This window comes from Misgurnus anguillicaudatus, chromosome 25 (genome assembly GCF_027580225.2).
Source record: "Misgurnus anguillicaudatus chromosome 25, ASM2758022v2, whole genome shotgun sequence".
Lineage (NCBI taxonomy): Eukaryota > Metazoa > Chordata > Actinopteri > Cypriniformes > Cobitidae > Misgurnus > Misgurnus anguillicaudatus.
This window is the reverse complement of record NC_073361.2, coordinates 11,806,248-11,817,714: the sequence shown is the minus strand read 5'-3', so window position 1 is coordinate 11,817,714 and position 11,467 is coordinate 11,806,248. Positions and strand designations below refer to the sequence as shown.

Below are 11,467 nucleotides of genomic sequence, written 5' to 3'. Positions count from 1 at the left end.
TGGGCGTCGCTCTCGTCGCAGGAGAGATAGTATGGTACACAATGGAAAAATCAGCACAACCCCTGTATGTTATTGTACTACCTGTTTGGCTCACCCACGCTTCTTGTGTTCGCAGGGCCAGACGACCTACAGCAGACGGCTTCCCCAAACGAGTGGTCCTGGCGCCTCTGGTCCAGGGTTCCCAACAGGTTCAACAGGGTTTGGTTAAACCGCTTGCAGCCTCCGTTCCCTTGGGGGTGGTATGAGGTCGTGTGGGTCTTCGTACAGCCGTACAGCTGGCATATTTCCCGAATGATGCGGGACTCGAAATTGGGACCCTGATCGGAGTGGAGGAACTCCGGGCACCCGAATGGCTGAAAGATTGCCCTCCATAGTGCTGCGGCCGTGGTGCTTGCTGTCTGGTCGAGGGTGGGGATGGCCCAGGCATACTTAGTGAACAGGTCGGTCACGACCAGGATATTCTGATACCGGTCCTTTCGGCGACTCAAAGTCAGGTAGTCCATCGCAACGATGTGGAGAGGGGCTCTAGCATGGATGGGGATCATGGGCGCTCGTGGTTCCTGTCGAGATTTAAATAGAGTACATCGGGGACATGCTTGTATAAATGTACTCACGGAAATCTCCATCCCTGGCCAATAGAAGTGCCTGCGTAGTAAAGACACCGTGCGTTCCTGTCCCTGATGCCCCATTCGGTCATGATACGCCGTCAACAGCGCCTGCACCTGGCTGGGCGGTACCACAATCTGGCTGACCTCTTCATCGGTCCCTGGATCTCGGATAGTCCTGCATAACACACCATCTCGTAGTTTTAGTCTCTCCCACTGCCCCAATATTCTGTGACCCACCTCTGTTTGATTCTGTCTCTCGGTGGGGGTCGGTCGTCGGGCCTGTCCAAGCCACTCGCTCAGGCTCCGCAGTTCCCTGTCCTCCTGCTGCCTGGCCCTCCAACGAAGGGGGTCCCATCCCCAACTTATAGGCACCATCTCCTGTTGGCCCCCAGGTGCCTCCACCACCCCGACCATCAGTCGTTCCTCTCCCTGTCCTGCTCCGGGCTGACTCGAGCCCCTCAAGTCTCCCCTTGTCGGTAGCCGGGATAATGCATCCGCGTTGGTGTGCTCTCTCCCGGGGCGGTACTGCAGCTGGTAATCGTAGTTGGCCAGCTGAGCTACCCATCGTTGCTCCACTGCCCCTAGCCGGGCCGTCTGTAAATGTACTAGGGGGTTATTGTCAGTAATTACAGTTACCTTGGCTCCCCAAAGGTAGTCCTTGAATTTCTCGCTCAACGCCCATTTCAGCGCCAACAGTTCAAGCTTGAAGGAACTGTAGTTCGCATCATTCCTTTCCACTGGGTGGAGGCTCCGACTGGCGTAAGCAATCACTCGTTCCACTCCATCCTGCTTCTGTGCGAGTACAGCCCCCAGGCCAAGGTTGCTGGCAACTGTGTATAGTAGAAAAGGTTGAGAAAAGTCAGCATAGGCTAGAATCGGGGCTTGTAACAGTTCTTGCTTCAACATCCTAAAGGCTGTTTCGCACTCTGTGGACCATTCTACCACGGGGGACCCTCGCCCCCAGGGTCGTCCCGTCCCTGCTAATAGTTGGTTCAAGGGCTTGGCGATCTTCGAGAACCCCTATATATATTGCTGGTAGTACCCGACAAAGCCTAAGAAGGATCTCACTTGCCTTACGGTTTTAGGGGCCTCCCAGTCCCGCACTGCAGATACCTTGTCTGGGTCTACGGCCACTGCATTAGCCTCTGGAAGGTGGCGGGAGCGTTACAGAGCCCGAAGGGCATCCGGTCCCACTCGAAGAGACCAAAGGTGTAGTAAAGGCGGTCTTCTCCCAGTCCCGTTCTTCGACCTGTACCTGCCAGTACCCACTGGCCAAGTCGAGCGTGGAATACCAAGCAGACTTGGTCAGACTTGCCAGTGAGTCTTCAATCCGAGGCAGCGGGAACGCATCCTTCTTGGTCAGTTGATTCAACTTCCTGTAATCCACACAGAACCTCCACGCACCGTTCTTCTTCTGAACTAACACTATCGGTGCTGCCCATGGACTACTGCTCTCCCGTACGATCCCTTGTTCTAACATACCTTGTAATAAGGTCCTGACTTCCGTGTATAGGGTGGGGGGTATCGGACGATACCGCTCCCGACTGGGCCCGGCTTCTCCCGTGGGGATGCTATGCCGGATCACCGTAGTGCATCCATAGTCTTCATCATGAGTGGAAAAGACATGTTGCCATCTCCTAAGGAGCTCTTGCAGCTTCTCCGCTTGTTCCTGCTCCAGATCTTCCCCCTTTAAGGAGTCACCTGTCAAGTGGCCCGGCATCCTCTTCTCCCTTGCCCTAGGCATTCCATCTGCCTGGGTCAATGCTACTTCGACCACCGCAGGCCGCACCTGGCGAAAGCTCACGTCCTCTCTGTCTCGTACCTGATGGCCCTCAACTGGTGTCACTGTCACTAGCCGCTGGTGTTTGTACAGGTGTACTGGATAGGGGTTTTCATTGCAAACCTTTACGGGTACTCGGCCTCGCTGTGCCACCGCCAAGCCTCTGGCTACTCCCACCTGCGTGCAGTCCCCATGGGGTTCGATCAACACCCAGCTCCCAGGTCTCTGGCGCCGCTGGGGCACCCTGGTCCACACTATGGCTTTGCTTCTTGCTGGTACAGATAATGCAAATCGACATGCTACTCGCACAACTTCTTCACGGCTGTCTTGGAGCTTGGCCATCTGCACTCGCCGACAGTCAGCCACCACACGTTCCCAGCCCGGCCGTTCGGCCCTCGGTATTGTCTGTACGGGCCTAGCCCGAAATAGCTCCTCCCAGCACTCCGAGAGAACATTCATACCTATAAGAGCTCGATAATGGCCAAGGCAGTGATCCTGTACAATAACGACCCCTTTCTGTGGCACTCGTACTCCGTACAGCTCGAAATCCGTGAGCCTATAGCCAATATAGGGAATCTCCAATCCGTTGGCCCCCTTCAGGGTAAGCCAGGGAGTCTCAGTTTCACACACAGGTTGGGCTCCAAACAACTCGTGGGACAGGCTTTCAGAGAATAGAGTAACCTGGGAACCGGTGTCGACGAGGCATCGCACCACAGTGCCACACACTTGCACTTCCACCGTTGGGGGTAAGCCCGATCATCCTGTCTCTGGATTCTATTCTTCTAGGGGGGTCACTTTGGGGGACTCCGACCACATGACCCACTGTGGCCGGTCGTCCTAAAAACCCCCCTCGGAGGCTCTTCATGGCCCGCACTGTCGACTCACATGACCTGCGGCTCCACATCGATTGCAGATCGGCCTCCCCTGCTCGTCCCACTCGAACCTAGGCTGGTTAACCTGGTAGGGTCGTCTCGTTGTCTCTCGGCCTCGTTCGGAGTACCCCCGTTCTCGGGGGACAGGTCCCTCTTCTCTTCTTCCCGGCCCGAGACGCAGCTCTCCTACCAGGGTCTTCGTCAACTCAGCCATCTGGTCTCGCACATCTTTTGGGAGCTCCATCTTCAAAGCCTGTTTCCAGTCTGCTACCTCCGGGGCCGCCGCCACCGGGCCACTCACCGCTGCACATACGGGGGCCTCCTTCAGTTCAGCTTGGTCACCTTCTAGGGCCATTGCCTCCTTTTTCAGATCGTCGAACGTGAGCTCGGGGTCTCGTCGGAACTGCACCCCCCCAATTTCTGGCGTACGGGGCCTTCTCTTAGCCCTAACAGGAACTGATCTCTCAGTAGGGTCTCTTCATCTCCCAACCCATGGTCTCGACGTTTCTGCAGGCGAGTATACTGTTCACGAAGTTTCAGGGCAAAGGCTCGGATAGGCTGGTGGGGGCCCTGTTTACAACTAAAAAACTGAGCCCGTAGGATGGCCACGGGAGTGGTATCACCGTACTGGTCAGTAAGGAATTGGAAAATGGACTGGGCGGTGGCTCGAACGGCTTCGGGGGCAGCTTGTACTTCGCGCCGGGCCTCTCCTTCTAGCGAGTTCAACACGAACTGTTGCTGAATGGCACTCAGCCCTTGGAGGCCGGCCATATACTCAATCTGGGCCTTCCACTCTGCCAGGCGGACCTAGGACTCGACTCCGCCATACTTCTGCACCCAGGGGTTTCCCAGGAAGATGGGCATAGCCCGGGGTGGGGCTTCAGGCCTCTCGGGCACAACACGGGGTGGGGCTTCGGGCAACTCGTCGTCGGCCATTGGAGGGCCTTGGTCGCTCAACTCGAGGTGGAATCCTGTCGACTACGCCAAAATCTGTCACGGCCGGGGGCGGACCCAAGTTGACTATAAGGCCACGCCCCTCTCTAACTTCCACCTCGAGGAGGTTCCCAAGACCACTCCAATGACCAGACAGACAAGTATACTACGTTTAAAACCAGCTTTATTTAAATAGTTAAAAGTAAGGGAAGGGGAGGGGAAAAAGGGAAAGGGCACTTTAAAAACACTTCTTCTCGCCCCCCAGGGCGGCTTAGACCATGGAGCGAGGGCCAGGACTCCTGTCTGACTCAGTCCTTTTTTTCCGTGGCGCCCTCCGCTTCCTCCTGGAGGCAAAACAGGTAAAACACTGTTAGTGACTTGTTCTCAACACGGGATTGCAACTAATCTGATTTTTTTCTTCCTCCATATCTCCTACACCCTTAGGTTCTCCTTGTTGGGGCCCCTCGCTCTCTTCGGGATGGTATACTAGGACAAAGGTAAGTAATTTGCTCCTTCTGCACAGTTCGTTCCTTCCGCAGGACGTTGCTGTGGGCACAGATAGATTAGCACATCACACAGGTAAGTTACTCACGAGGCTTGGACTTCTCGTTTGCTTCGGGGCAGTACACTAGAGCAACGGTAGATATTTCACAGTTCGTTTCCTCCTCAGGGCTTTGCTGTAAGCACAGACAAATTAGCACATCACACAGGTAAGTTACTCACGAGGCTTGGACTTCTCGTTTACTTCGGGGCAGTGCACTAGGTCAAAGGTGGGTATTTCACAGTTCGTTTTCCTCCTCAGGACTTTGCTATAAGCACAGACAGATTAGCACATCACACAGGTAAGTTACTCACGAGGCTTGGACTTCTCGTTTACTTCGGGGCAGTGCACTAGGTCAAAGGTGGTTATTTCACAGTTCGTTTTCCTCCTCAGGACTTTGCTATAAGCACAGACCGATTAGCACATCACACAGGTAAGTTACTCACGAGGCTTGGACTTCTCGTTTACTTCGAGGCAGTGCACTAGGGCAAAAGTAGGTATTTCACTCTCTCTTCACACTTCGTTTCCTCCTCAGGACTTTGCTATAAGCACAGACAGATTAGCACATCACACAGGTAAGTTACTCACGAGGCTTGGACTTCTCGTTTGTCTCGAGGCGGTGCTCTAGGGTAAAGGTAGGTATTTCACTCTCTCTTCGCAGTTCGTTCCTTCCTCGGGGCGCTGCTGTAAGTATAGGTAGGTTAATACATCACACAGATAGGTTACTCACAAAGTTTGAACTTCTTGTTTACTTCGGACAGTGGGCTTTCGCAACAACGTTCATGCACCGTATACCTCCACCTGTCTGCTTACGCCTCAGGGGTGTCGTAGGGGCTGATGGGTCGAGTGCTACGGAGCCGAACACTTCCATAGCTCTCCCTCCTTGCTTGGACAGCCGAGGGCCGCGAGCTGGGGCGAACTCTCGATGAGGCTTCGCACACACCAATGACTTCTGGGGGATAGATTCAAATACTGTCACAACCCAAAATCCGTACAGTACACTTAGTTGCTACTCACTTGGACGCAACGCTGGGCTTCACAACTGCCTACTTTCAAAAAGTGATGCGGTTATTACTGACACACAGGGGGGCCGAAAGATTTAGTCTCTTCTTCCCACGGGACACGAGCCACAACGTGTTCTTCTTCCCTCACGAGTCGTCCGAGGCTGGGGCAGTTCTAGACACTACAAGCACAGCACACACAGCAAGCTTTGTGTAGACACCAATGATAATTGCACTCACCCACAGCACTCGACACACTCTCACGTGAATTTCGGGACTGGACCACCTGGCCTCGACCGATCAGTGAGGCTGGTTGGGCGTCGCTCTCGTCGCAGGAGAGATAGTATGGTACACAATGGAAAAATCAGCACAACCCCTGTATGTTATTGTACTACCTGTTTGGCTCACCCACGCTTCTTGTGTTCGCAGGGCCAGACGACCTACAGCAGACGGCTTCCCCAAACGAGTGGTTCCTGTTCGTGCTTCCGGTAGTTTCCACAGCTCACCCACGCTTCCCTTCACAGTGGGGCCAGGTACCTTTAACACACTCAGAATACACAATAGCAGCCGTTTGTCAATACTGCATCCGCACACAACAGCGGTTACTCACTCGTTGTTTGTTCTCACAACCTGGGGTTTAACTGCACTCGTTGACTCTGGCTTCGCACACTCGCAAGTAAATCCGTCCACCAATCTCTTCACCTAGTCACCTTCTGCCTCTTTCTTCCCCAAGGGATCGATGTGAATCAAAACGGCGGCCCTACACAGCAGCAACACAGCGTGTACAAAGTACACCAACAAGCTCCCTTCTGATGTCTTCAAAGGCCTCTTTGTACTCTGCTTTCTCTCCTGATCGACCTATCAGAAATCGCTGTGTAAATCGCCCTCACCTGCGTGTACTTTGGCCTGATTTAGTGTTCGGGGAAACCCCGGAAATTCCGGTGTTTGGAGTTAGTCGACCGGGCGGAACCATCGTCGGGCGGAACCCGTCTTCCACACTTTTGGTTCCGCCCTTACAGATCGTCACCTGGTGACAACCCCCTGCCAATCATCTTATTTATGACTCCCTGTCAAAGTTGAACAGAGATTTTTCTTTCCGGCTGTCATTTTTACGACAGGGGTCCACAGCCTGCATTCCTTCACAGCGGGATGTTTTGAGTCACTATGTTTTTAAAACCATTAAGGTAATTCTGTCCACTTTGACAAAAAGTAAAGTTTTATCTTAGATTTAGTGTTTCTTGAACCATGTCTCTGATTAAAAACGGGATTAGGCATGTTTGTAAGGGTTTTGTCTCGTGTTCTGTTTTGTTTTGTGTTTTGATATTTTATTTTGATATCCTGTTCTGTTCTGGCTTTTATTTTGAAATCTTGTCATGTTCCACTTCACTTTACTTCTGGTCTGTTTTCCATAAAACTGGTCCAATCTGATAATTCCCGTTGAAGTATTGTTAGTCTGTCTACATACCAAGCGTTTATCCTGTTATCCTGTTCTGTGTCTGTCTGTTTTTGACCCGTGCCTTGTTAGTTTGGATTTGATTGTTTGCTGCCTGCCTCGACCCTTGCCTGTTTATTGGATTGTGATTTTGGATTACTCTGGTTGGATTCGTTTGCCTGCCCTTTTGTGGATTTTACAATAAATCTTCTTGCACATGGATTCATCTCTCTCTTGCTTTGTATAAGCAGCCCATGTTACAATGTTTCGGGGTGAAGCGCCCACATGTATTTTAATGTTTGCAACTAAACTTTTGTTTGTAACATCACAAATTTATTTAATGAAATATTTAGTATGTGTATAGTTTAAGCAATGCCCTATGCCACAAGTACCGGTGCCGCCAATACTGCTTTCTTTAGACTAAAACCTATTTATTTTATGACTTGTTTGTCTTAATGTCATCAGCTTTATTATTTACCTGTTATTTACTACTGTGTATGTAATTATATTTAGGTTACACCATCATCATCAAAATGCATCTGTAGCACAAAATGTGTGCATCTGTTATAAAGGTTTTGCACAGGGTTTACTATGGTTTAAACACAGTTTGACTTCGGATAGAATTTTATCAACATGATCTCACAAAGTTCCGTGGCATTGTCACAGAATTTTTTGCTCATTTTTCCGTGGCATTCTCACGAATCTCCGCATATTTCCGTGGCCCTGCCATGGACTTTCTTTTCCGTGGCATTCTCACGGATTGGTTACTCAACTGCTTTTTCCTATTTTCAAACCATTGTCGCTTCGGTTTAGGGTTAGATTTGGTGTTTGCGTTAGTATGTCACTTTAAGTATTGGTTAATACTATTTTTTCTGATGTATTCTTTTATATTTTCTTAACTTTAATCAATTGTCGCCTGGCGTTGGGGTTAGAGTTGGGTTTGGGTAGGGATGTCATTTTATGTAAATCTAACCCTAAACCGAAGCGACAATAGTAAGAAAATAGGACAAAACAGTTGAGTAACCAATCCGTGAGAATGCCATGGAAAAGAAAGTCTGTGGCAAGGCCACGGAAATATGCGGAGATCCGTGAGAATGCCACCGAAAAATGAGCAAAAAATTCCGTGACTATGCCACGGAAATTCGTGAGATCAGGTTTATAGTGTCACATGATTGTCAAAGTACTAACATTTACACAAATCTTGAAACATTTTTCTTTTAAGTGTCTCAAGAGTAAGTGATGGCATAACAAGCACTTTTTATTGTTGGAACCAACATGAATATTTTGCTAGTAACAAGAATATTGGTAAGTCTACATTGTGTGTGCACTCTTAACCCGAATTAGCAGACTACTCACAAATCGCCGGGAAACCCGTTGCCTAATACCACCTCAGTCTTTACTAAAAAGCATTAGTTCACATGTTTTTGAGGACATATTTTATAAAATAACTATTAATTAGAACAAAAAATAGTACATTTAACTTAATTTCTAGTTTAGACAACTTAATTTATTAACTTATATGATGTCCTTAATATTACTTACAGTGTTATAAAATAGCTTAAACCGCTATGACATTTTAATAACAAATATTTAAGTAGTTAAAATGATTATTTTTTCTTATTCTGTGAAAAAGCATAAATCCTTAAAATATCCAGGAGCATAGGATTATGGGTATTCCGCACAACATGGACACACATTACAAGCAAGCGCCAACCTCCGCTCTCTCTCTTGAAACCAATACGGAAGTGAGTTAAACTGCAATTTGTTGACTGGCTTGAGGCTGGTGTCAAAAGTGAGTCAAATCTGTATCTCCTCCATGTACGTTGCTTTGATCTATACAGCAAATTTTGCCCTTCATGATAACTGTTGTAACTCATCCGTTTGAATTATATTAAGCATTAAAGTTCTGCATAATTAAGGACGTGGCCACATAAGTGACTGGTGAACTGCCACTGCTGTCAGTACACACGAGCTAGGAGGGCGTTAGTCTCAGCCTCAGACGTCACGCCCACAAACTGTTGGCTGAACGTCTGATGTTTTTCGTACACTTTTCTGGAAACCCTGTGAAAATGTTAAAGTCATCTTTGATTGGTTGGAAAAAAACGGATTTCCAGGAGACGCGAGTGTCGCGATTAGTTTCAGTCCCTGGAAAACAAAGCTCTGACGTTCCATTGAGGAAGAGAATCAGTCGTGTTCACGTGGATAATAATGAGCAGTTATCATGATCAGCTAAACATTGGATTCTCAAAAATATGCATAGTTCGCGGCATCGACTCTCTAAAAGACGTCCAAGAGTTTTCTTTAAGGCAGTTAGTGGAGTTTAAAAGTTTGGTTCTCCTGAATTGCTTGTATGTGTTAAAAAGTGGAGAGATATGCTTCAAACAGACGTTTAACAGGATCGTCTCATTGGTGTGGCTGTTGATGAAGTGCTCAACGTTGTCCTATGGTGAGTAATGTTGTTTATTTAGATACTATTTGGTTGCGGCTGGTTATTTCAATAACTGACTTGTTGCCAGCCGGCTCGTTATTGTGGGGAGTCCGAAACGTGACGCTAGATGAAACAAACTGTGATTGGTTGTTTGACATGTCGGTCAAACAGCTCGTGGGCGGGATTTGTCCAGAAAAAGCAGCGAAAAACACCAGACCTTCAGTATTCAGTATTGAAGGTCTGGCTACGCGAGACTAGGAGGGCGTAGTTTCAGCAACCAAACACCACAGCTGGCAAGATCTGGCGAGATGGCGGCGGCAGACTCCGCCAACTATTGGAATCAAAAAAGCTTTTTACAAACCTATGGGTGACGTCACGGACACTACGTTCCTATTTTTTACAGTCTATGGTTACAAGAAGCTGGTCTTGTCATGTGACCAGGCCGGGTTTTGAATTAGCACCATCACCATTCTTATAAAATTTTTGCTAAACCTAATTAGTGCAATGATTCTTTCAGCTAAATAGTAAAAACAACTAATGTTGTTTAGTAATAATAGCAGGTTTTTACAAAACATAGAAGAATAAGTAGTGATTGCTCGTTAGTTTAATTAGAAACAAAGTCAGTGTTTAGAGGACGCGTGTGTTCTAGAGTGGTATGGAACTGGTATTGCGGTGAGGCTGTTCAGGGGAGATCCCCTCTTTAATGGAGTGTTTTTGTGCAGCAGGGTTCAGAATTTAAAGGCCCTGCCTCACACAACATTCCTGCAGGTTATAAATAGTAGATAGTAAAAGTATAATATTGTAATATATAGATAAATATAAGATGGTAAAAGTAATGTTTGAACTTGTGAAATCATTAGTTTCAATGGAAATATAACAAAGTCTGCAACATAATAAAGATTGTTTTATATTTACTTAGTAAATCTTTCAACATAAAGTGGATTGCCTGTTGTACGTAATGACGTCAATGCTTTCAAAAAACTAAGACAAATTTTGTTTGTATAACTATTTGTGAATTAAGATGGAGACATCTACAATCTTAATAATGTTAGAAATGTAACATGTGAAATCAGTACCAAATGATTAAAACATCTATATTGCGACACGGTTCATTTTTCAGTTACACTTGTAGTAATGTCATGTAAATTAGAGCAACTTTTGTCATGCATAATTTGTCATGCTAATCTCTTATTCTAAAGATTAGAAAAAACACTTGGCAAAATACTTCAACAACATCAGAAATATGATGCATCATATCAACATATAACAAAACTATCCATTTATACAATGTTCTAGTTAAACATTATTAGGTTTTCTTACTATTGTAGTAAATGTTTTTCCCGTTATTGAAATCAATATAGCGTGAGGTTTTCAAGAAGTCTTTTGTTTTGGTTTATAACCTGTAGGAATGTTGTGTGATAAGACTCTTGTTTCAGGAACAGATACAGTTTATAGACTTTAAAATCTGAACCCTGCTGCATAAAAACATTATATTAAGCAGGGGATCTCTTTTGAATAGATTCACTGCAATATCAGTTTTATGCTACTTTAGAACACACGCACCCTGTAAATGTCAGGATGCATGAACAGCCTCAAGTTTATTGAGAAAAACTGTTATGGTTTACAAGGATGAACCCAAGTGCAGACAGCAGATAACTTAACAAAGACTTTTATTATGTAACAAAACAGAAAACAAAACCCACGAGGGGGCAAAACAACTAACAAGATACAAAAACAGATGGAGTGGACACTAAACAGAACAAGATACAAATCTACACTAAAACACTAAACTAGATGACACTTAAATATGAACTTGAACAAACACTAAATATACTATTGACTTAGACTAGACACGCACAGAATACTCACAGG

The 11,467-nt window shown here is 47.0% G+C and overlaps 1 long non-coding RNA gene and 1 pseudogene across 1 annotated transcript; both read left to right on the top strand.

Annotated features, from left to right (window-relative positions):
- The window catches only part of LOC141362192 (F-box/LRR-repeat protein 7-like), a 190,815-nt pseudogene that overhangs the window by 74,249 nt on the left and 105,099 nt on the right, over window positions 1–11,467 (top strand).
- On the top strand, window positions 5,607–7,248 carry LOC141362124 (uncharacterized). The gene is made up of 3 exons (XR_012368107.1): window positions 5,607–6,083; window positions 6,165–6,268; window positions 6,469–7,248. It is a non-coding gene; the product is annotated as an uncharacterized lncRNA (long non-coding RNA).